Here is a 24,141-nt window from a genome sequence, read left to right on the forward strand (position 1 = left end):
TTTGCCAGTCAAAACTATCAGGCAATCTCCCCCTTGGGGTCATTCTGCTCCACGACAATGCAAAGCCTCATACGGCCAACACAGTTGCGGCACTCGTGCAGAAATTCAAATGGGTGGTTCTCGGCCACCCTCCATACAGTCCGGACCTCTCTTCCTGTGATTACACCACTTTTGGCCCCCTTGAAAAGGCTCTGAGTGGCAAACGATTCACCTCGGACGCCGACGTCCAGCTGTACGTGCGGAACTGGTTACCATGCAGCCCAGGAATTTTATGAGACAGCCATTCACCGCCTTGTCACAGTGGGACAAGTGTGTCAACAGCCAGGTTCAATACTTCTAACATAGAGGTAGTGGTTTCTGTAATTATGCCTCCGGCTTGTTTCGTTTTGAACACCCCTTATAATACCACTCATTGATAGTTAGATCCTGCAGACCAGTAGTCTTTTGCCTTTTTTGCTTAAGAGCCATTTTAGGGCGACACTTCAGGACGCATAGGAAGGGGAGAGGGGTGTAAAGTGGCCGCTCAAAGAGGAATTCAATTTCCACCAAATCATGGTTACTGATACCTTACCATTTATACGTTTTGAATCTACATACTGTAAGGTATCATAACAAGTATTTTTCACTGAAAAAGAAAATGTATTGGAACTAGAAGCAATTTCTGAAGGTTTACGTACTGACCAATTTTCTGTACTTAGGCGAGCACTGTGGCCAATGCAATAGCAACAGGTACCTATGTTTATTTCTGTGATTTCCGGTCACGTTTTCTAGGCATATTTAAGCCCCACGATCTGAAGGAATACAAAGCGCTTGTCGCAAGCCGTTTTCAGTCGGACTTCCGTATTAGGACAAATACAGCAGAACAGAGAAGGTTTTAAATAACGTAACTATCTACATAAATACTCCGCTAGCCACCAAGCGGTGTGTGGCGGAGGGCACTATTCGCGCCAAAGTCATATTCTCCCCCCCCCCCCCCTCCCACCTCCCTCTCCTGTACCACTCGCGGATCGCGCGAGGGAAAAACGAATGTCTGAACGCCTCATTACGAGCTCTAATTTCACGTATCTTTGAATGGTGTTCATTGCGCGATTTGAAAATTGGTGGTAATAACATGTGCTCTACATCCTCGGCGAAGATCGGATTTCGGAATTTACCGATCAGCCCCTTCCGTTTAGCGCGTTGTCTATCTGCAAGTGTGTCCCACTTCAAACTTTCTATGAGATTTGTAACGCTCTCGCGATGGCTAAATGTACTAGTCACGAATCTTGCCGCTCTTCTTTGAAACTTCTCAACCTCTTGAATCAGACCCAACTGGTAAGGGTCCCATACAGACGAACAATACTCTTAAGACTTGACGAACTAACGTATTGTAAGCAATTTCCTTTGTTGAAGGACTGCATCGCTTCAGGATTCTACCAATAAACCACAATCTAGAGTTCGCCTTACCCGTTACTTGTGTAATCTGATCATTCTATTTGAAATCATTTCGTATAGTGACATCCAGATACTTGACGGATGTTACCGCTTCCAAAGACTGGGCATTTATTTTGTACTCCTACATTAATGGGGTTTTTCGCTTTGTTACACGCAGTAGGTTACACTTACTAATATTCAGAGGTAACTGCCAATCATTACACCACGCATTTATTTTCTGCAAATCCTCATTGATTTGGTCACAACTTTCGTGTGATTCTACTTTCCTGTAGACTACAGCATCATCGGCAAACAGTCTAATGCCGCTGTCAATACCACCAACCAGATCGTTCATGTAAATCGTAAAAAGCAGCGGATCTATTACGCTGCCCTGGGGCGCACTTGATGTTACGCATGTTTCTGTTGTCTCCCCATTCAGGACGACATACTGCTCCCTGTCTGTTTAAAAACTTTTTATCCAACCCTATATGTCATGGGATAGTCCGTAAGCGCGCACGTTTTGGAGCAAGCGACAGTGGGGAACTGAGTCAAATGCCTTTCGAAAGTCGAGGAATATATCCTCATCTTGGGAGCCGGTATCTAGAGCCGGTTGTATACCATGCACAAAGAGGGCCAGCTGTGTCTCGTTTGACCGCTGTTTCCTAAAACCGTGCTGATTTCTGCAGATGAGTTTCTCAAAGTCTAGAAAGGTCATTGTGTCGGAACACAAAATATGTTCCATGATTCTACAACAAATCGATAACAATGAAATTGGCCGGTAATTATGTGCATCCGATTTTCTACCCTTTTTATAGAGTACTGTGACCTGGGCCTTCTTCCAGTCCCGTGGAACTTTCCGCTGTTCCAAAGATCTATTATAGATGATGGATAAGAATGGTGCTATATTTGTAGCATTGTTGTTGTTGTGGTCTTCAGTCCTGAGACTGGTTTGATGCAGCTCTCATTTGTAGCATAGTCAACATAAAATCTTAGGTGGATACCGTCTGGACCAGATGCTTTTCGGGCGTTTAAGGATATTAACTGTCTTACAATTCCATATACACTAAACATTATGTCAGCCTTCCTTGTGTTTGTTCCATAGTTGAAAGGGGGAATGGTGCCGCAGTCCTCTACCGTAAACGAGTTTTTGAAAGCTAGGTTTACAATTTCGGCCTTATGTTTATCATCATCCGTTACATTACCCCTACTGCCAGCAAGAGAATGTATTGATTTATTTGTAACGTTCATAGATTTTACGTACAACCAAAATTTTTTGGCTTCATTTTTAGAATCTGCAGATAAAATACCGCTTTCAAATCCTTAAAAGAATCTCTCATTGACCTTCTGAGAGCTGCTTTCATTTCGCATAATTTCTGTTTATCACCGGGGCAGTGACTACGTTTAAAACAACTGTGCAAAATCCTCTACTGTCTCAGCAACTTCCTGATATGTTTAACCCAAGGGGATCCGTTCCCTCCCCTATATTTTTGCTAGGCACGTATTTCTCCAGCACGTGTCGGACAATACCTTTAAATTCCGACCAAAGATGCTCAATATCTTTGTGTCCCACAGTGAATGCTTGGAGCTGCCTATGAAGATATTCATTAATGACACTTTTACTTGCTTTCCCAAACAAGAAAACTCTACGCTGTTTTATTTTTCCTCTCTCCATCTTCGACTGACATAGAAACCAGGACAACATTATGGTCGCTAATACCTTCTTCAAGTTTAATTTCCTCGAGAAGATCAGGTCTGTTTGTCGCCAAGATATCTAATATGTTCCCATCTCGAGTTGGTTTTCTAACCAATTGCTCAAGGTCGTATGTTGAGAGCGCTTCTAGAATAACTTCACACGAGTCTTTGCTTCTGCCCCCTGTCATAAACGTGTAATTTTCCCAGACAATGGACGCTAGATTAAAGTCTCCACCTATAACTAACGGATAATTTGGATATTTATTTCGTATGTACTCAAGACTTTCCCTGAAACGTTCTGTGACGTTTGTTGCGGGTGGTGGTGGTCTAACTTAATTCAGAATTGCCTTTAGTGGTGGATGATAGCTTTGTATATAAAATGGTGTAGAACTCTGTTTTATTCGTTGTGTTATGCGTGTTTTTGTGAAAGTCGCTAACTCTTATTGGGGGCTTAACATCTTCGCCCCTTTTTCCGACATGTAGTGTGTTGTCACTTCTTTCGATCGGACGCTAAGTCGGCATTAGTGAACCACAGAAAAAACCATTAAACTGAAATAACAGGGAACTGTATTTATGGGCATTACTCACAGTATAAGTGAGATTACAAGGGTAATATAAATGAGTTACCTCACATCAGACGACCCAGAAACAATGTTATCACCGATGAAATCTTCTCGGGTTATCAGCCGAGTCGTGGCGTCGTCTTGTCGCAACGTTTCAATGAGTTTCGTACCCATCATCTTCTGGCAAAGTGTCGGGATGCTTCGCCAGATGATGATGGGTAAGAAACTCATTGAAGCGTTGCGACAAGACGACGCCACCACAAGGTTGATAACCCGAGAAGAATTAATCAGTGGAATACGCCGAGAAAGACTGAAATCGCTTAAATATTTTCACTAAAAAAAATAACGTAACAAGCTTCCTCGGTCAGTCTTATTGACGACAAACCAGATGTGCATTACTAGTGTGACCACTTCTGGGCAAGCAGCAGCGCGTTTCAGGAGAAAGACTATGCAGTGGTCACTTTTCCCGTCCTGGCAACTGTACCACACCTTTCTCTACCGATCTTACTATTAAATGGCAACTTGCAAAATGAGAGTTACGTTAATTTATAACAGTACTTGTATTATGAGAAACTACTGCATATCTTTAGTAAATGTTTTGCAAGTAATTTTTTTAGAAGTTTGTGATAAGATCTTATGGGACCAAATCGTTCAGGTCATCAGTCCCTAATCTTACATAATACTTAATTTAACTTAAACTAACTTAAGCGAAGGACAATACACACCCATGCGCGACGGAGGACTCGAACCTCCGACGGGGGGAACCGCGCAGACCGTGACAAGGCGCGTAGCCGCGCGCAAGTCATTTTTCCTCTAATTCCGTTGTATTAAAACAGACTTGATTTGATTTCGTATTACTACAAATATGGACCAAATTTAAAGGTGGCCGCTCCTATAAAGCGCATTGACGAACCCATGTTACTTCCGTTTCACATTCATACCATAGTACCTAATCGGTGCTAATTGCGCATGCTCGTGACTTGCCAACACTGCAAGACGAACAATAAAATACTCCCCTTCTCACTTCTCTGAACCCCGCAGTGGCTTCGCTACATAGCACTCTCCCCCTGACGTAAGTGGCAAACTTTACTTAGCTCCCGGCCGAGTTCACCCACTTCAATTAAAAGTAAGAGCAAATTAAAACATTACTGTTGCCGTAATTAGTTTTGTTTGTTAATGAAGCTCTTAACGTCAGTTGTAGTTTCTGGATTCAACTATTAGATGATAGAAGCATATTATTATAAAATGCAGCTGAGAAGCGCAAGCCGCACGGACACTTGACTCGGGCAGCAGTTTGACGACCAACGCTGTAGACCTATTGTATTGCGGAGATATTGCTTGCTACGTTCCCTCCTCTGTTCTTAATAGTCACCAAAAATTATTTTGGAGCGCTTGGGCGTTTGTTAATCTAGGAACGTGTGCGTGCAGCCCTGTGAACTTACCTGAAGACAGCCTCGAAAATAGAAGCGTCTGCAGTATACTATTCGAGAAGAAGAAGAAGAAGAAGAAGAAGAAGAAGCTACTCTCGGTCAACGTTAAAGTTGAAATAAACATCCTTGTAATGTCTATCTTAATCTTAATGAACGGACTCCCGAAACATCACAGAACCGCCTCTGGGCTGAACTAAACAGTGCACACACGGCGTATTAAAAGTCTCATTCGGCTGTCGGTGCACTCGAAGCTTTGCATAATCTCAAAAGAGACAACTCGCGAATAGTCGGACCATAGCACACGTCTCCAGTCACATATTGTCCAGTCTCTATATTGTTTGGCTCATCGAAGATACGCATTAAGTGCCGCAGTCAACAATGGACTTTTGCGAAGTACCTGACTCCACATGCCCATGGCGTGCAGTTCCCTTCGCAATGATTGCACGGAAACGGTTTGAAGTGGGCCTGAAATCACAGACAGCAGGAATTCCTACCAGGTATGAAATCAGCCGTCACTGAGAAGGCGTGACGCTCTTCATCTGTCCCTGTCGGTTAGCATATTTTTGCGACCACTGTTCTTACGACGTCCTATGTGGGTGCGAGCGCACGCAGTTTCTTGTAGACATGTTGGCAGTCCGCGTTGATACACCAACAAATGGGATAACTTCATTCACCATGTTGTCATCGGCACATCTAAGTACGATAGCTGTTTTTTGCCATTCTGTCACGTCTCCACGTGCGCTGATTCCATACAACGGACTGACACATATACGCAACGAAAGACTAGCAGGTACTGAACACCGTAACGCACTCTGCTGGTGTCGGTGTAAGACGTCACTCGTGTAGCAGGCGAAGGTTATTCTTGATTATTCTTGGTTATAGTTATGTTCGGTTTCCAATGACACTAGTTGGTTTTGCCGATTAGCTAATGTTCATCGCGACTCTAAAAAGATGAAAGTACTATGGACCCATTCAAACACGAAAAATCCTTGAGTAAAATGTTTAGCTCAAAATCCGTCCTCGGACACCATATTCCCTACATGTATGAGTGGGTCTGTCTGGAAGGTGATAAATTTTTTAGATAGGCAACATAGCGGGCAGGCTGAAAGTGTTCTCTAGCGGCTGATTGGTGGATAGGTCAAATTATGAAACTGTGAGGAGTTTGAGGTGCTTTCTCGGAGACCAAAACCATCGTATTTAACACAGTTGTCCTCGACGAGCGTTCATCGTAGACAAGGGAGGGTACCGTCACGACTGCCCTAGGAAAGTGTGATAGGAACGCTCTATCCGGAGGATAGAGTAAGCAGTAGTCGGCGGGTGTGGTGTATGGGAAGGTATCGTCGTTCAGTGATTTTAGGACGACACAAGACAGAATTTCCAACTGGTCTGATGAATGGCAGCTAACTTTCAATGTAGAAAAATGTAAGTCAGTGCAGACAAGTAAAACAAACTCATAATGTACTAGAAAAGCATTAGTAGTGTGGTTCCTAACAGTACCGTCGATTAAGTATCTACTCTTAACATTGCAAAGCAATACTAAATGGAATGAGCATGTAACGATTGTAGTAGGGAAGGCGAATGGTAGACTTCGGTTTATTGGGAGAGTTTTAGGAATGTGTGGTTCATGTGTAACAGGGACCGCGTTAGGGCACTCGTCCGAGCCACTGTTGAGTACTGTTAAGAGCGTTTGGGATCCTCACCAGGTCTGATTAAAGAAAGACATCGAAGCAATTCAGAGGCGGGCTGCTAGGTTTGTTACCGGTCGGTCCGAAAAACATGCAAATGTTACGGAGATGGTTCGGAAACTCAAAAGGGAATCACTGGAGCGAAGGTGACGTTCTTTTCGAAGAGTACTATTGAGTAAATTCAGAGAACCGGAATTTTAGGCTGACCGCAGAAAGATTCCACTACAGTTCGCGTAAGGAGCGTGAAGAAAAGATTAGAGAGATTGGACTCCCGTCTGTTTGCGAGTGGAACAGAAGAGGCAGTGACTAATAGTGGTCCCGACTACCCTCCGCCACGCACCGTATGGTGACTTGCGGAGTACGTGTGTACATGTCGAACGTTTTTGGGACAGCCTAGTTCCTGATTTTTCGCTGTGGGAGAAACCGCAGGAAGTCATTCTATATGCACGTAGATTCCTTTCAGTTACTGCCCAGCCCCAAATTGTGTAGCTATGGTGTGTTCTGCTTGATAAGTTACTCTGAAGGCGAATAAGTGCTCATCAAATTGCGTGTCAACAGTGTATTACGCGGTCAATATCCCAAGCAGCGGATAAACCTACGAATGCCGCGATGTGTACGTGTAGCGTTGTGGTTTTTTGTGGGCAACAGTAGAGTCGTAGGTTGTGAGTCGACCCTTCCCCTGACGCGCGCCCCCGTTAAGATGGAGCGGCGCAGCACATCGAAAATTTCCACGGCCCGTGAGCCGGCCGGCGGCGGTTCGGTGCGGAGTACTTTTGATAAGCGTCCGTCCGCGGATAGCTTGGCGACGTATGCAGCTGGCGGCCGGATGGGGGGCCGGCCGCCTGTCTGCCCCTCGAGACACACACTTGCCAATGGAGCCCGCGGGTCGCGTCCAGCCGCGCCACGCCGCCGGTTCGAATTCGGTCAGTCGCCCGGCCGTCTGGACGCTTTATCTGAGGCGGCGAGTCGTGGCCCGAGGTCACGGCGGCGTGGGGATTTTGTCTGTGTCAGCGCCGACAGTGTTTATATCGAGGCAACTCCATCTTCCGGACGCTATTAAATCATTCGGCCGTCTCCGTCGGATGCCACGTTCCTCTCAAGTTGATCGGCCGCCGTCGAATACTGTACAAAACAGCTGACGCAGCAGTAGAACCGCGTTTGGGAGAAGTCTGTAAGTTCAACGTTGTCTCAATATGAAAGTCATTAGTGACGGAACACTTGTTTGGGTTGGACACTCACGGGAAAAACAATCTCTTTAAAATAACTATTAGTTGTCAACTTCAATGAAACCACGGATGCGTATCAGGGAATTGGAGGAGTCGTCGGAAGAGTGCTGAACCACAGGAGCGTATGTTTACGTAGTGCATGTTCGATTAAATTAAAAACCAATAACTTAAATTCTAGCGGAACATAAGGAGCTACCTGTTACCAGCGTGGTGTGCATTTGAAAACTCAACAGATAAGGTGATGACGGTAATCCTTTCTGAATTTAGGATTTCCACTATTCTTACGACGTGCTATGTGGATGCGAATGGACGCAGTTTCTTGTAGACATGTTGGCAGTCCGCGTTGATACACCAACAAATCGGATAACTTCATTCACCATGTTGTCATCGGCGCGTCTAAGTAAGATAGCTGTTTTTTTGCCATTCTGTCACGTCTCCACGTGCGCGTGCGCTGATTCCATACAACGGACTGGCATATACACACAACAAAAGACGAGCAGATACTGATGTCGCAAATAACAGCGTAACGCACTATCTTCCGGCGACCCCTTCAATTTGTATTCCGATTGAGGCGTGGCTTGGGGGGTAATTGCCAGATTACGGGCTGGAAGGTGTGAGGTTGGATTCCTGACGAGTTCTAAGATTTTTGTCACTAGTCACTTCTGGTTTATGACTTCAGTGTTTATTAATGTGAAAAATGTCAAGCTGCATCGTGTTTCGGTGTCCACGCCGAACTGTAACTTCCCTTATAACTTACTGATCGAAGGCTTCTTACGTAACAGAACCCAGTATGTTGTCCTGGATGGCGATTGCCCATCAGAGACAAGCGTACACTGGGAATTTCTCTCCTCTACTTAACCCCTCGATGTCGATGCGCTGCTAAATTCTAAAGTCCATCTTAGCCTTTAGAATCCCATAGATAAATACATATCCAAGCATCGTAATTGCCTAGAAAACTAGTAAGAACCATCCATCCGTCAGTATGTACATCCACTGTTCGATAAAAGCCTCACATAGGCTTTCGCATGCTTAACGGTTTTTAGGGCCATGCTCCTGTATGTTCTCTAATTGTACTTGTTCAATTCCGATTAAGGCTTTGCCTCGGTATTTCCTTAGCGCACTCTCTCTCTCTCTCTCTCTCTCTCTCTCTCTCTCTCCTCCCTCTCCCTTTCTTCTTCGCCTCTGCCACGATTTCCCAACATACATACCTCCATTGCTCCTATGAACAATACTCACATTTAATGAAAAAGCAAACCGAAAAAGTGTCACATTCATACTATTATTAAGTCAAAAATAGTGCTACATATTGTGTAAACTTTCCTCCTCACATACTTCAGAAGTTTAGTTTTGGAAACTCTGCTATTTACCAGGAGGACTCTAGTCATTTTTACTTTTTCTTTTCGTGCCCATGTAGCTGTTGTTTTGTTATCCTTAATAAAAACCTCGCCCACTGTTCCATGACTTCATTGTTAATTTTCTTTCCAGTATCTTGATTATACATTATTTAGCCTTACTGTGATTAGTTTCTGCGGCTACTCTCGAATAGCTTCTAATGAACTCCATTAAGAGGCTTCCCTTCTTTTTCCAGATGAGAAATAGGGAAACTTCTTGAAGGCCTGCGAATGGTTTTGGTGGCTGTACTACTATATGCAGTTTAGTGATTGAGGTAGCATTAATCTATATGTTCTTCAGTATGCTAAAATAGGTTAAAAGAGTGCCATTTTTCTTCAAGGCTAGTCAGTATAGATTACTTGAAGCGTAGTTAAAAGATTTCTCGAAATATGTGAATCCCAGTCAATGTGTTAATTCATATTTGTCGTTCGGTTTCGAAGATGCTCTATGGGATCGGTATTCTCTTCTAAGGTCAGCTTTGTTCCTTTGCCTGATTAAAATACAACATGTTTTCTATGTGGTTGCTGATGACGTTAGTAAATAGCTTGTTCATTACGGAGAAAATTCTGATAGGTCTATAAATTTGTGTTGTCTTGGCTGTCAAGGAGAATATTGTTATTCTCGGAAAATTCTACAAAGATTCCAGGTTATCTGAAGTTTCCCGCTGCAGATTTGATTTTTAGTTTTTATTCTGCCTTCGAGTTACCTTCGAAAAAATTCCTCATTATAACCTTGTTGTAAGATTAGATCTCATTTGTTTCCGTGAATCTTGGTAGACGCCATCAGCCTACCCATAAGATTTTGAGCAAGTTAAAGTCTGTGCACTGTTGCTTAGTACAGTGTATAAATGGCATTTGACATGACTGTTGTATATGAGAACAGCTGTTAAGGATTATGGAACCGACCCTCCCTCCCTCCCACCCTATGGCAGCAAGCACATTATTTCCAGAAAATTTTGCATTGGATTCTCTGTGAACGGCAGGTCCGTTGCACTGGAGGCTGCCACAACGCAATATTTACGAAATGTTATGGTAAATCGAACACGCCCTTAGGTGATTTATTGGCATTAGTGAAAAATTAAGACATTATTTTATTGCGTGGAAATTCAGCCGTAGGGGAACGCACCGGCCTTAACAGAAACCAAGTGAACATTTGAGTAAATATAAATTATTTTTGGTGTTTGCAGATATCATGTAACTGCAAGAACAAACAGCTGTGATCCATAAGCAGCAGAATCAAATAAGTGCCATCTTTTAATGCATATTGCTCTTCGTTATTCTGTGGCCACTTCTCATACACAGGCTGCATTTAAAGCTTTCTGCAAAGCACTGTTGGATCTATGACTGACAATGGGTTAACCATGCCAGTAACTGATAGGTGTGGTTAGTTTGTTCGTGGCGCTGGCTGGATGAAAATGGATTATTCTGGAGCGTTGGGCGCTGCTGTAGTCTCTCTCCAGAATAACCACCCCGCTCTTTGTGTGGCGAGCATTGTTTTTATGTGGGTCATTGAAAAAACTACAGGGATATTTCTGACCTTTATCCCTGCTGGAACTGTTGTCGCTTTCTTTACTGTGCGTGCTGTGGGTTACTGTGCAAGTGTCTGGGCCCGTAAGTTGCTATGCTAACACCAGAATACACTGAATGGGAGTATTGAGAAACCTCACATGTCCGTTTTTGATCAAATCGAGTTACTTATGATTTTGTACTTTAAACATATAGCCCGATCATGATGTACAGAAATCCCGTATGTTCTGGAATTTTTTGTATTATGCAGCCATTGTATCACCTAAACGGAAGAGAAACCACCATTTGTACAAAGATAAGGACTTCCTCAATATTTCATGTCGTCAACACCGTTTTTAGCAGAGAATAATTGATATGTGCATATAGAAGACAAGAAAATGGATGACCTAAGACGATTTGTATTAGTCCTACGAAAAGAAGAAATCATCCAGAACCTCTACACGGACACATACAGTTGGCAAACATGTGTCAAACAATTAACCATCTGTGGAATAAACTGCAAAGAGAATGGGAAATAGGCATAAGTTGTTTGATCGTTGTCAATATTAGCAATAAAATGAGTTAAGTAATGATTTATGCCTATTTTTTACGAAATATTGAGAAAGACCACGTGTTCACGCAATAAATTTTAACCCAATCTCAAAAAAGTCTCACAATTTTTACAGCATTTTGGCGTTCTTCTCTCCGCATTCCTTTTAACGTAAAATAAGAAAACCAAGATTTCAGCATAATTTTGGATCTTAGTTTTATCTATTTCTGTCGGTGTTTCTTCCGTGACGGTATTACTTTCGTAAAACAAAGAACAACCGCCTTCAGTCATAGTCGTGATTTTATTTCAACACATGATGCATTTCGAGCCCTAGGGGCTCATCCTCAGGTGCTTTGACAGTCTACATCGGTTATTTTTCCAGATATAGGTTCATTCCGGTCCTGGTGAGATGACAATGATACATTAAAAAAACGGGAACATTGTGACATTTCTTTTTCTGACTCTCCCTAGTTAAATTTGTATACTTGGAAAACTGTACCTGTCGCTTCTTACACTAATCCTTGCATGCCGTGTTTGCGTTATTATATCATCCATAATAATCCCTAGAGTGATTAAGAGCGTTTACCATGTAAAATTCAACCCAAAATGTTCCAAGCGCATCCCGAAGCGTATGCTGCGTTCAGAATAAATCAAGCATTGGTTGGTGCGTCACGGGTACGCTGCCCCTTACCTTCTCTGGCTTTGATAAGCAATTGTAAAAATTAGAAAACAAGTCGCCAGGTTCAGATGGAATCCCAATTAGGTTTTACGGAGATACTATTCGGCATTAGCTCCTTACTTCAGCTTGTATTCATTGTAAATATCTCGCTGAACACAAATTTCCAAGCAACTGGGTAGAAGCTCAGGTGTCTCCTACATACAAGAAGGGTAAAAGAACGGGCCCGAAAAATTATAGGAAAATTTACTTAACATCGGTTTATTGTAGAATTCTTGAGCATATTCTGAGTTCGAATGTAATAAATTTCGTTGAGACAGAAAAGCTTCTGTCCACAAATCAGCACGAATTTAGAAATCATCAGTTCTACGAAACTCAGCTTGCCCTTTCCTCGCATGATGTCCCGTGATCCGTGGATAAAGGTCTATAGGAAAATTCCATATTCATAGATTTCTGGGAAACGTTTTCACAGTGCCCATCTGCAGACAGTTAACAGAGGTCCTAGTATACGGAACTGATCGAAGGCTTCTTACGTAACAGAACCCAGTATGTTGTCCTGGACGGCGATTGCCCATCAGAGACAAGCGTACATTGGGAATCGCTCTTGTTATCTAGATACATAAAACGATTGGAAGGCCAGGTTGAGCAGCAATCTACAACTTTTAGCCTTTGACGCTGTAGAATATCGAAAAGTGTCTTTTTCGGTAATTTTAGGAGGATGTAGGATGACTTAAAAAGAATTTCTAACTGGTGTAATGAAAGGCTCTAAATGTAGAAAAAGTCAAGTTAACGCAGACGAGTGCGAAAACAGTCCCGTAATGTTCGAATACAGTATTAGCGGTGTACTCGCGCGACAGTCATGTCAATTAAATGTCTAGACGTAACGTTGCAAAGCGATATGAGATGGCTCGAACACTTAAGTCGATAGTAGGATAAGTGACTGGGCGACTTCAGTTTATGGAAGAGTTACAGGAAAGTGAAGCCTATCTATAAAGGAGATGGCGTATAGAACACCGGTTCGACCCACTGTTGAGTACTGCTCCAGTGTATGGGATACGCACCAAGTCGGATTAAACGAAAACATCGAAAAAAGAAAAAAAAAACAATCAGAAACATGCTGATAGGTCGGGTACCAATAAGTTCGATCAACACGCGAGTATTAGAGATACTTCGTGAACTCAAATGGGAATCCCTGGAGGGAGGACTTCATTTTCTCCACGAAACACCATTGAGAAAATTTAGAGAATCTGCATTTGACGTTGACTGTTGAACGATTGTACTGCCATCAACGTACATTTCACGCAAAGACCGTGAAGGCAAGATAAGAAAAATTAGGGCTCCTAGGGAGTCGTTTAGGTAGTTTATTTTTCCTGGTTGCATTTGCGAGTGGAGGAGGAAAGCCAACCTATTGCCCACCATGGACAATAGGTTGGCACGCGGAGTATATACGTAGATGTACACTGAGGATAGCCAAATGCGCATATATCGGTGCGGTAGTGTAGCGTACATGCGGTATAAATGGACGATGCACTGGCGGAGTCGTAATTTGTACTCAGGTGATTCATGTGAAAAGGTTTCCGACGTGATGGGAATTAAGTCTTTAAAAGTGAAATAGTAGTTTAAGCTAAACGCATGGGACATTCCATTTGGGAAATCGTTAGGAAATTCAGTATACCGAGATTTACAGTGTCAAGAATGTGCCGAGATGACCAAATTTGTCATTACCTCTCACTACGGACAATACAGTGGTCGACTGTCTTCACTTAGCGAACGAGAGCAGCGGCATGTGTGTAATTTGCCAGTGCTAACAGACAACAGTGCGTTGAAAAAACTGCTGAAAGCAATGTGGAACATACGATGAACGTATCAGTTTGGACAGTGCGGCGAAATGTGGCGTTAATGGACTACGCCGGCAGACGACTGACGCGATTGCCTTTGCTCAAAATACATCGTCTGCAGCGCCTCTTCTGGACGCGTGAGCAAGTCGGTTGGACCGCAGACGACTGGAAAACCGTGGCCTGGTCAGACGAGTGCCGATTTCAGTTGGTAAGAGCAGATGGTACGGTTAGTGTGTGGCGCAGACCTCACTAAGACATGTACCCAAGTTGTCAACAGGAAACTGTGAAAGCTGTTGGTGGCTCCATAATGATGTGGGTTGTGCATACGTGGATAGACTGGGTCCTCTGGTCCAACTGAACTGATCATTGAATGGAAATGCTTATTCATGGACCTCACTTTCCAAACAACGATGAAATTTTTGTGGATGACAATGTAACATGTCACTGGGCCACGGTTGTTCGCAGTTTGTTTGAAGAACATTCTGGACAGTTAGTGCGGCTGATTTAGCCATCCAGAGCGCCCGACATGAATCCCATCGAACATTTGAGTATAATCAAGAGGTCAGTTTACCCACCAGGGTAGCCGAGAGCGCTAATGCGTTGCTTCCTGGACTCGGGTATGCGCGCCGGTCCCGGATCGAATCCGCCCGGCGGACTGACAACGAGAGCCGGTGTACCGGCCAGCCTGGATGTGGTTTTTAGGCGGTTTTCCACATCCCGCTAGGTGAATACCGGGCTGGTTCCCACGTTCCGCCTCAGTTACACAGCTCGCAGACATCTGCACCCATTCACACTATTTCATGGATTCCACTAGACACAGACAGTTGGGGTACACTAATTCCGTCCTTGGGGGTACAGGGTGGTGGCAGGAAGGGCATCCAGCAACCCCTTAACATTAACATGCCAAATCCGATTAACCATGGCCGACACTGCGTAACCGCGGGACAAGGCGCAAGCGATAGAATCAAGAGGTCAGTTTTGCACAAAAACCTGCCTTGGTAACACTCCGCAATTATGGACTGCCATAGAGGCAGCATGGCTTAGTATTTCTGCAGGGGACTTTCAACGGCGTGTGTCCTTGCCACGTCGAGTTTCTGCTGCACTACGCCGGGTAAAAGGTGGTCCTACGCATTATTTGGAGGTATCCCACGACTTTTGTAACTTCAGTGTAGATACGTATAACATTGCGGATCGCCCAGCCAGCGCCGTTTGTACCTTCACACCACTGCATTTGACGAAGAGTGACTGCTACAGATTTCAGAGTTTCATATTAGTGGAGGCCCCAGACCAAAAATAAATAAGAAGTGATAACTCTTTCTCCGGCAACGAAAATTAGAAGACAACGAGAAAGGAAATCTAACTGAAAACTTCTTTCCAAACATCAAAAGAAGACTCGGTTTCCATTATTTGAATACCCTCCAATTGGTTGCCCCTCTTTCTAACGGGTGTGACAGTTTCACCAAATCCGAAGAAAGGAAACAGAATAATGTCCGTATGGATCGGGCACTCGAGGAATGCCCACATCATGCAAACACAAAGTGCAGAGCGGGAGCTAGTGACTCAGTTCGGATCAACCTGGCTCATCATAGACGACATTACTGAAGCAGTGTCAGGAAGGTTTCGTTGGCTCATCGCAGTTCTTGTTAACCTATGCCACTTGTACTGGAACAGCAGCACCGCTGAGTTACTTTTCTATATGTCCGACGAATCGAGAGAGATCAGGATGACGAGATTCGTCATACAGCGACTTGATATCGGACCTATCATAGTGCCTTAGGAGGAGTGGTATGTCCCGTGCAACCAGGGAACCCGGGATAAGGAGCAGACTGCTACCCGAACAAATCGACGAATTCGACAAAATATTTCAAGGAAAAAAATCTTAAATAATGAGTCGTAATTTGTGCTTTACACACCAGTGGTCATTTCGCGAGACATATCGTGGGAGGAAGTAATATGTTGCCCGAACCTTCCTTGACACTCTTCGCACCCCTTCCCCCCCCCCCCCCCCCCCATTTTCTTGTAGCATCTGCAACTGGAGTTCGTTGAGCATCTCCATAATGCTCTTGCGCAGACGAGACAGTCCTGTGACGCAAGGCGCCGACCTTTGCTGAATATTCTATCTACTATGAATCAAAGCTGGTTAAGGTCCCAGACCGATAAGTATTACTTAATAATCCACAGTAGAAATGTTTTGTAAATCACTTCTTTCGTGGATGAATTACATTTAGTCAAGATTTTCCCATTGACTCTCAGCTTGGCATCTGCTTCGTACAATCAGATTTATGTGATCATTCCATTTGAGGTCTTTCCAGACGGTTACTACTAGGTATTTTACGATAGTTCTGTTTTCAGTGATTAGTCGCCAATGGATTAATCGACCTCTAGTGGATCACCTCCATTATTTTTGCGGAATATGTATTTACGTTCAGAGGCACTTGCCAGACAAGGCACAAGTTATCGGTCCTCAGCACGTCTTTCTGTATTTCGCTCCGTTCTTCTGCGATTGCTACATGTCAATAGACGACCGAATTCTCTCTAAAAATCCTCATTAATCAACTTGATTCACTAATCATTTATATATATATATATATATATATATATATATATATATATATATATATATATATATATATATATATATATTGTAAACCGTAACGCCCTTATAACAATGGCTTGAGGTCCTCCCAAAAATACCTTTACGTCTGACGGTTTTGTGCCTAAGCACAGAATGTTGAGTTCTGTTTGCTGCGACGTCCTGTATGTTGTCACAAATCTGGTCCGATACACAGAACCTCGTATTATTTTCACGAAACTGTAGTGCGATTCGTGTCAAATGTCTTTCTGAACAAGCAAAAACAAAAAGATCGTGTTTGGCTACGGCGCTTTGGATCTCGTGGACGAACAGAGCGAAGTGAGTTTCATAAGATCTCCGTTTGCTGAATTCATGTTGGTGTTCTTAGAGGTTCGACAAAAGAAATTTTGCTATACATGTCACCGACCTGTTGACCTATCATTATGTGCGTTGTAGAAATACTAATATCAAAGACTGCTTAGTAAAATAAAGAAAGCACGACAGGATATAACTGAGTTTTTTCTTTGTTAAAGAAACGGTGTTAGTTTTAAGACTCTGATTTTTGAGAGAGAGAGAGAGAGAGAGAGAGAGAGAGAGAGAGAGAGAGAGAGCAAGCAAGCAAGAAAGCATTGGCACAACTTCGAACGCGCATGGCACTTTCTTTCGCAATGAACGGTTTTAGCGCTGATGAGGCTTTGCTGTATTATACCGGTCTTAAAGGCGCACGAGATCAGTATAATACGGCAGTCGGCGCCTTTCGCAGAGTGGAAACGGCATAGCTCTCGAGGGGCTTTACGTAACGACCGCCCCCAATTGTTTCTTAAACCTGGAGTTCGCCGTGGTCGACAGAGGCTAGGTGGTTACAAGGGTCTATATTTAATTGAATTTTTTCTTCTCAGGAGAAGCCCTGCAGCTTACAGGGCCATAACGAAGCTGTGGAAGTAAAACGGACTTCGCTGCTCGAAGTTACGGAGTTGTCGCTACCCGTTGATTGCGAAGGAGTTGAGGTATGTTCTAGAAGGCCAGAAGATTCCGTTGTTCAGAGCGCCGTCGCAATGCTGCATAGTACATTTGTTTAATGATGCAAAAGTAGCCTCATTGTGTGCTAGAAATAACACCGTGCCCTAAGGGTCTTGTTAAATGCCTTGTAGAGATCATTTCCCACAGTAGAGTTGTATGGTTTGTAACTTCTTAAAACATATAATTTCGAAGGCAAGGTGGAGATTCGCGGGTTTTCAGAGATGGCCTTGATATTGATATTTTTTATCGGCACATAAATGCACACTAACAAAAGCATCTGTTCCAACGGTGCAATCCTTCAGTTTATACAACGTTTTGAAACGGTCAGTGCATCCAACCTAGTCATTCAACTTAGAGTGAGCATAAAATTTGTGTATTGAAAGATGGAAAGAAAGTATTTCAGATGGGGCGGCAATACTATAACGAGCAGTCTGTCACCCTTAAATTTGTTGTAACCGATAGATGTTTTACTAACGTAAAACGAGAGGTCTTCAAAAAGTAAGTTACACGTTATTTTGACAGGTCCAGTAACTTCTATAGAATGATGTGCTACACTTTAAAGTGACAAAGACACATGACACTACGTTTTAGTATAGTCGCAATGTCTCTCTACCAATCGTTCGATTCCTCGACTGTAGACATTCGCTCCTTGCTCACGGAGTCATTCGACAACCGCTACGTGAATACGGAGGGCATTGGTTAAATTGTTGCTACCATTTCCTTTGGTCCATATACCGGAAGACTTTCTCAGTGAATCTGTGTGCAATTTAAACGTTTTTCCCACAAGATTCGTACTGCCCCGCGTATTTCAACTTTAGAGGAAGTTTCCAGTTCTCGCGGCATTTCATTCGCAGACTGTGATGCACCATTTAACCGTACCACAGGAGAACTCTGTGCGCAGAGAACACATACTCTCTTCTGACAATGCGCTACTTTTGTTATTGAATGGTATAAGGCTGACATTGGCAACTCACTTTTTGAAGCCCATTCATATAGAAGCGATACCGATAAAATTAAAAGAAAGAAGTGTTCTTTCGTGTCTTTTCTTCAAATGAGTAAACTCGACTTCTCTGTCGTCATGAAATTCCTTATTGTGGACTGTTTTTTGCCAAAAAATCATCGAATATCGTTGAAGCTGTCTGCTCTTTCTTTTGTATAGTTCAGAAATAGGCCATAGAATTCATCCGTGGATGTACTTCTTTGAAGAATGTCCTGGAGGATGTCACAGAACTGCAACCACAGTATAGCACAGTATAGCATTGACCGATCGGGTACATTAAGGTGTGTGGAATATATTTGATAAAAATCCTTTCCAATTGCCAGTAATATACTCAATTTGTTTCACGACCGGTTTCGGAATTTAAAGGCTTCATCTTCAGGTTTCACCAAGTAATTACGGGAACATAAATGTGTGGCGATCGGGCCAGTCAGGGAGGACCACATCCACGTCAAACAAACGCATGGGTCCGTAGGACCGGCAACCGCCTGGACAGCTCGACACGGAAGTGACTAATCCTAATTATGTTCCCATAATTATTTGGGGGCACCTGAAGATGAAGCTTTAAGTCTCGTAACCGGTCGTGGAATAAATTAAGAAATTTACTGGCAACTGAAGCGGATTTTTATCCTGTAAATATGTTCCTCGGTTGCAGATGTTCACCTGATCAAATATTTTGTCTGCGAAATAGCTGGCTCCCATATTACGTGAAAGAGTACAGTAGTCCAGGATGAATCTTACATTCTGCATGGGTCTGGGTGCTGTTTCGAAGCTTGCTACTTGATTAAAACTGTGTTTCGGGCCGTCACTCGAAACAGGAACCTTGCCTTCGGCGGCACTCCTCTTATCTAATGAGCGTGCAGACACGACTCAGAATTCTTCCTCAGGCTGTAAATTCTGCCAGAGCAACTCTCCTTATGGCAGAGTCGAAACTGAGAGTCGTGGCTGGATAGCTCAGTCGATAAGAGTATTTTTGTGGAAGGTAATGTCGCGGGCTCGAGTCCCGGTCCCACTGATAGTTTTAATCTGCCATGGTGATTGAGTGCAGGATATTTTACACTAGGACTTCACAATGAGTCTTTTTTCAACATGTGTGTCATACTTGTTGAAAGTAAAAACGAATTTCTGTGCAACTGATTCTGTGCGCAGATTTGTTAGTGTGGATAAATACAGTAGCTTGGGGCCAGAAGCGAAACGGCAATCAAAGATGAGGACTGAGGCTGTTTCGGATTCTAAAGACGGTCCAATGTCAAAATAGGCGGTGTTGATATGATGCGTGTAACATCCGGATCCCCGATGTTATTCAATCTGTAGATTGAGCAAGCAGTACAGGAAACAAAAGAAAAAGTTGGAGTAGGAATTAAAATCCATGGAGAAGAAATAAAAACTTTGAGGCTTGCCGATGACATTGTAATTCTGTCAGAGACAGCAAAGGACCTGGAAGAGCAGTTGAACGGAATTGACAATGTCTTGAAAGGAGGATATAAGATGAACATCAACAAAAGCGAAAAAGAGGCTAATGGAATATAGTCGAGTTAACTCGGGTGATGATGAGGGAATTAGATTAGGAAATGAGTCACTTAAAGTAGTAAAGGAGTTTTGCTATTTGGGGAGCAAAATAACTGATGATGGTCGAAGTAGAGAGGATATAAAATGTAGACTGGCAATGGCAAGGAAAGCGTTTCTGAAGAAGAGAAATTTGTTAACATCGAGTATAGATTTGTCAGGAAGTAGTTTCTGAAGGCATTTTTATGGAGCGTAACCATGTGTGGAAGTGAAACATTGACGATAAATAGTTTAGACAAGAAGAGAATACAAGCTTTCGAAATGTGGTGCTACAGAAGAGAGCGGAAGAAGCTAAAGAAGAGAGCTGAAGATCAGATGAGTAGATCACGTAATTAATGCGGAGGTACAGAATAGAATTGTGGAGAAGATGAACTTGTGGGACAACTTGACTAGAAGGGATCGGTTGGTAGGACATGTTCTGAGACATCAAGGGATCACCAATTTTGTATTGGAGGGAATCGTGGAGAGTACAAATCGTAGAGGTAGACAAAGAGATAAATACACTAAGCAGGTTCAGAAGGATGTAAGTTGCGGTAGGTACTTGGAGATGAAGCAGCTTGCACAGTATAAAGTAGCATGGAGAGCTGCATCAAACCAATCTCTGGACTGAAGACGACGACAACAACACCAGGATGCTCATCAGTAGATATACTAATTTGTAACGACAGTTTTCTTTTACTGTAGATTGTAATCTTCTCATTACTGTGAGCTGAAGAAACTGACTCTGAATCTACCACAGTATATGATGCTAAATAATTGAGTCTATTGAGACAGCTGCTTTCGTAAATAACAATTAAACGTCTTGACTATTGACCTACATAGAAGTTTGTTTTTTTTCTCCTAAAATTGCGTAAATTTATGCAACAGAAGCAAATTAATTACGATATTTCTCTCTATGTACTTCTAGCATTAAAACATTTGTATTCGTGAGACATTTAAATAAAATTTTTAAATTTTCTTTGATTTAGATAGGACAAGTACATGGGTAAATCTTCGTCCATTGAAAGCAGTATTTCTATTATACAAGAGTTGTTCACACTCATTGGCAACGTAATGAGTGACGTGATGAGGAAAGAAACGTTGCTTTGTTTCGTAAATGTTATGAAATCAGTGGTTTTATCTTTCTGCTTGCTGAATCAGCAGAGGATTTTCTGGCTTAGGGTAGCTTGATGTCCGTTGCATCATCTTCCATCTGTGTTTAAGGCAAATCCTTCATTCCCCCCCCCCCCCCCCTCCACCCCTCCCCCTATCAGAGATCGCAATGGAAACACTAGGCTTTAAATGGATATCGGCGCAGAACAGAAAGACTGTCTCTCTTATCACATCGTGAAGGTCTTATAGAAACATTGTGGGTAGCATTTTCAGGAAAACAGTTCCCTTTGTAACGATTTCCTGAACTACTGACTGCTACTTTGGAAGGCATTTCCGTCTAGAGATCGGCGTTGCTTGAGTGAAGACACACTGAGCGAGCGCATCACCCCTCCGGTTTCTGTCGCCACCTGTTGCATCGTTCACTTGTTGCCTGTAAGCGAGACAGAGGTACTCTTCGATATCGAAGTATTCACAAACGGTTAACTCTTCACGTGTATCCAAAGGTGTTTTCTCGAATGCACATGAAAAGCCCCTCTCAATGACATGCACCAGTCTTATTGTCGTGATAAGTCACTGGCTATCTTACGCCACTTACATAGCATTGGCCTATAGGGTAAGAAGTCTAAAACTAAATAGCCAGACTGGTTTCCAACTGTGGTTCTACCTATCCCATGTTGTAATAGGCCATAACTTTATTCAGATTTCCATGCTTACTTTTGTCTTACAGAGGGAATGGTAAGTATACAAGTTTTAAAATAAAATGTTTGGAAGTAAGTATAAATGAAGGAAAATATTTCAAGATGTGGGTCTAAGGGTTATGTTGTTGCTGTATTCCTAAATAATAAAAACACATCTATGATTAGTAGTTAGCTCAAAACTCGTGTATTATATTATGCGGCTTATTACGTCATCTACAGAAGGGTCACGATAACAGCGCTATAAGTTACTCTGCGATAGCACGCCCGGTTAGCCGTGCGGTTTAAAGCACAGCTTTCCAGGCGGGAAGGGGTGTCGGTCCCCGGCACGAATCCATCCGGCGGATTAGTGTCGAGGTCCGGTGTGCCGGTCAGCCTGTGGATGGTTTTTAAGGCGGTTTTCCATCTGCCTCGGCGAATGCGGGCTGGTTCTCCTTATTCCGCCTCAGTTACACTATGTCGGCGATTGCTGGGCAAACACTTTCTTCACGTACGCGTACACTGTAATTACTGTATCATGCAAACTTTGGGGTTATACTCTGGTGAGACGTTCCCGGGGGGTCCTGGAGGGTTGAACCGCACAATAACCCTGGGTTGGGTGTGGGGCGGCGGTGGGGTGAGTGGACTGCTATAGCCTGTGGTGGGGTTGTGAACTGCTGAGCGTTACGGCGGGTACGAAGTCTCTCCGTCGTTTCTAGGTCCCCAGTTAAATACAATAAAATACAATGCAATACAATAAAATACTCTGCGATGCACGTGAAGTGTAGGTATCTTTGGCCCCGTGCCGCTCATATTTTCAGTTGCATTCTGTTTCAGGAATGCGTTATGTTACTACTTTGAATTTACGTTGACTAAGTAGAAGTATGTGAATACGTATGTGATCATTTGGTACACGATTTCCCATTGGCCCTAAGTTTGTTTCTTGTTCTTAACCTGGATTTGCATTTTCAAGACCTGTTCTGTTTCAATCCAGTTGAGGCGACAGACAACAAGGTCTCTCTGGCAATTCCTGACGAAGACCAGTTGCCCAGTCATCGAAGTGTTCAACAAATTAAAGCTATTCAAATTTAATACGGGATAAGCCGCACGGGTGACGTCTAACATGTCTTACACTGCATACGTTCTGACAGTAATTCCTGTTTTGGGTCACATTTCGTTACTAGTTAAGATTACAGACGTGGCCCATTTATAAGATGGATGAAAGAACTCTTCTTAGAATCACAGATTGCAAAAAAGCATCAAAACCGAAGACTAGTTGTGCAAATGTCACTTCTGTGAAACAATGCTCGATCAGTCCAAGTACATTATCTTTCGAAAAGAAGATACAAATAAATAATTACGCCTCATTAGTTTACGTTTTCGTAATGTTCCCTGATAACCGTAATACGACCACCAGGACTACCTTCTCAAATGCTTACTTCAGTTGAATTTTTGGTGGAGAGAATCCAGTATCCCGTAAGTTACACTGGACGACGAATATCCAACAGAAGCGAGAGTAACATCGTGAGAACCCCAAGAAAACGTGATGGCACTATTAATGCTTTGTGTTCGTAAACAGTTATCAAATGCTCGGTAACACCGGCAGATCATTCTCTGACGTTTCTGTTGCCCTCACGAGAATATCCTAGTTAAATGAAGGTGAGGTACTGTAGAACGTATCCGTAGTTACACTGATTTACTGAATGGCATAGCTCTTGAAATGCGGGTAAGACAATAGTCGAGAATAATAAAAAAAAAAATCTTCAGATGTGAGATTAGAGGCAAATGTATAAATATTAAGGTTAATAGTACTAATCGATATGGAATGGAGGGAACATGCGAAATCAGTATTAGGGAAAGGGACAAGCTGCCTGTCAAGTGGACACAAATCAATGGATCAGTCGCGAACGTAATTATACAACACAGTACTGAAAGTGAATTACCAATATGTCCGAGAGTCATAGGTTTTTTGAGAAACATTTTGATTCCAAAATGAAACTACATGGTTCCAGAGACCTTTCCAGGTCTCAAACACGAGTGATGTATACAAGCAGATTGATGTGGCGAATGAATACGTGGACCCAGTTCGTGATTCGAACCTCGGTCCCCTGCTCATTGAGTAGATGCGCGAACGACTACGCCTCCCTGGAACAGTGGCTTTGCACAACTGCACGGACTACCCTAGCATGCCGCCTCCTTCAATCCAAATTCCTGTTCACTCCTCAACTCACTTTGCATTCCTCATAAACC

The 24,141-nt window shown here is 43.0% G+C and overlaps 1 protein-coding gene across 6 annotated transcripts in view; it reads left to right on the forward strand.

Annotated features, from left to right (window-relative positions):
• LOC126473165 (DNA ligase 3) overlaps positions 1-24,141 on the forward strand; it is a 651,156-nt gene that overhangs the window by 127,634 nt on the left and 499,381 nt on the right. The window contains exon 1 of one of the 6 annotated variants that reach the window (XM_050100042.1): positions 7,841-7,954. The exons of the other annotated variants lie outside the window; for them this stretch is intronic. The gene's annotated coding sequence lies outside the window, so the exon portion shown is untranslated. Of the gene's footprint in view, positions 1-7,840; positions 7,955-24,141 lie in introns of those variants that run through there. 6 annotated transcript variants of the gene reach the window in all.

Source organism: Schistocerca serialis, chromosome 4, assembly GCF_023864345.2.
Source record: "Schistocerca serialis cubense isolate TAMUIC-IGC-003099 chromosome 4, iqSchSeri2.2, whole genome shotgun sequence".
In the NCBI taxonomy this organism is placed as follows: Eukaryota; Metazoa; Arthropoda; class Insecta; order Orthoptera; family Acrididae; genus Schistocerca; species Schistocerca serialis.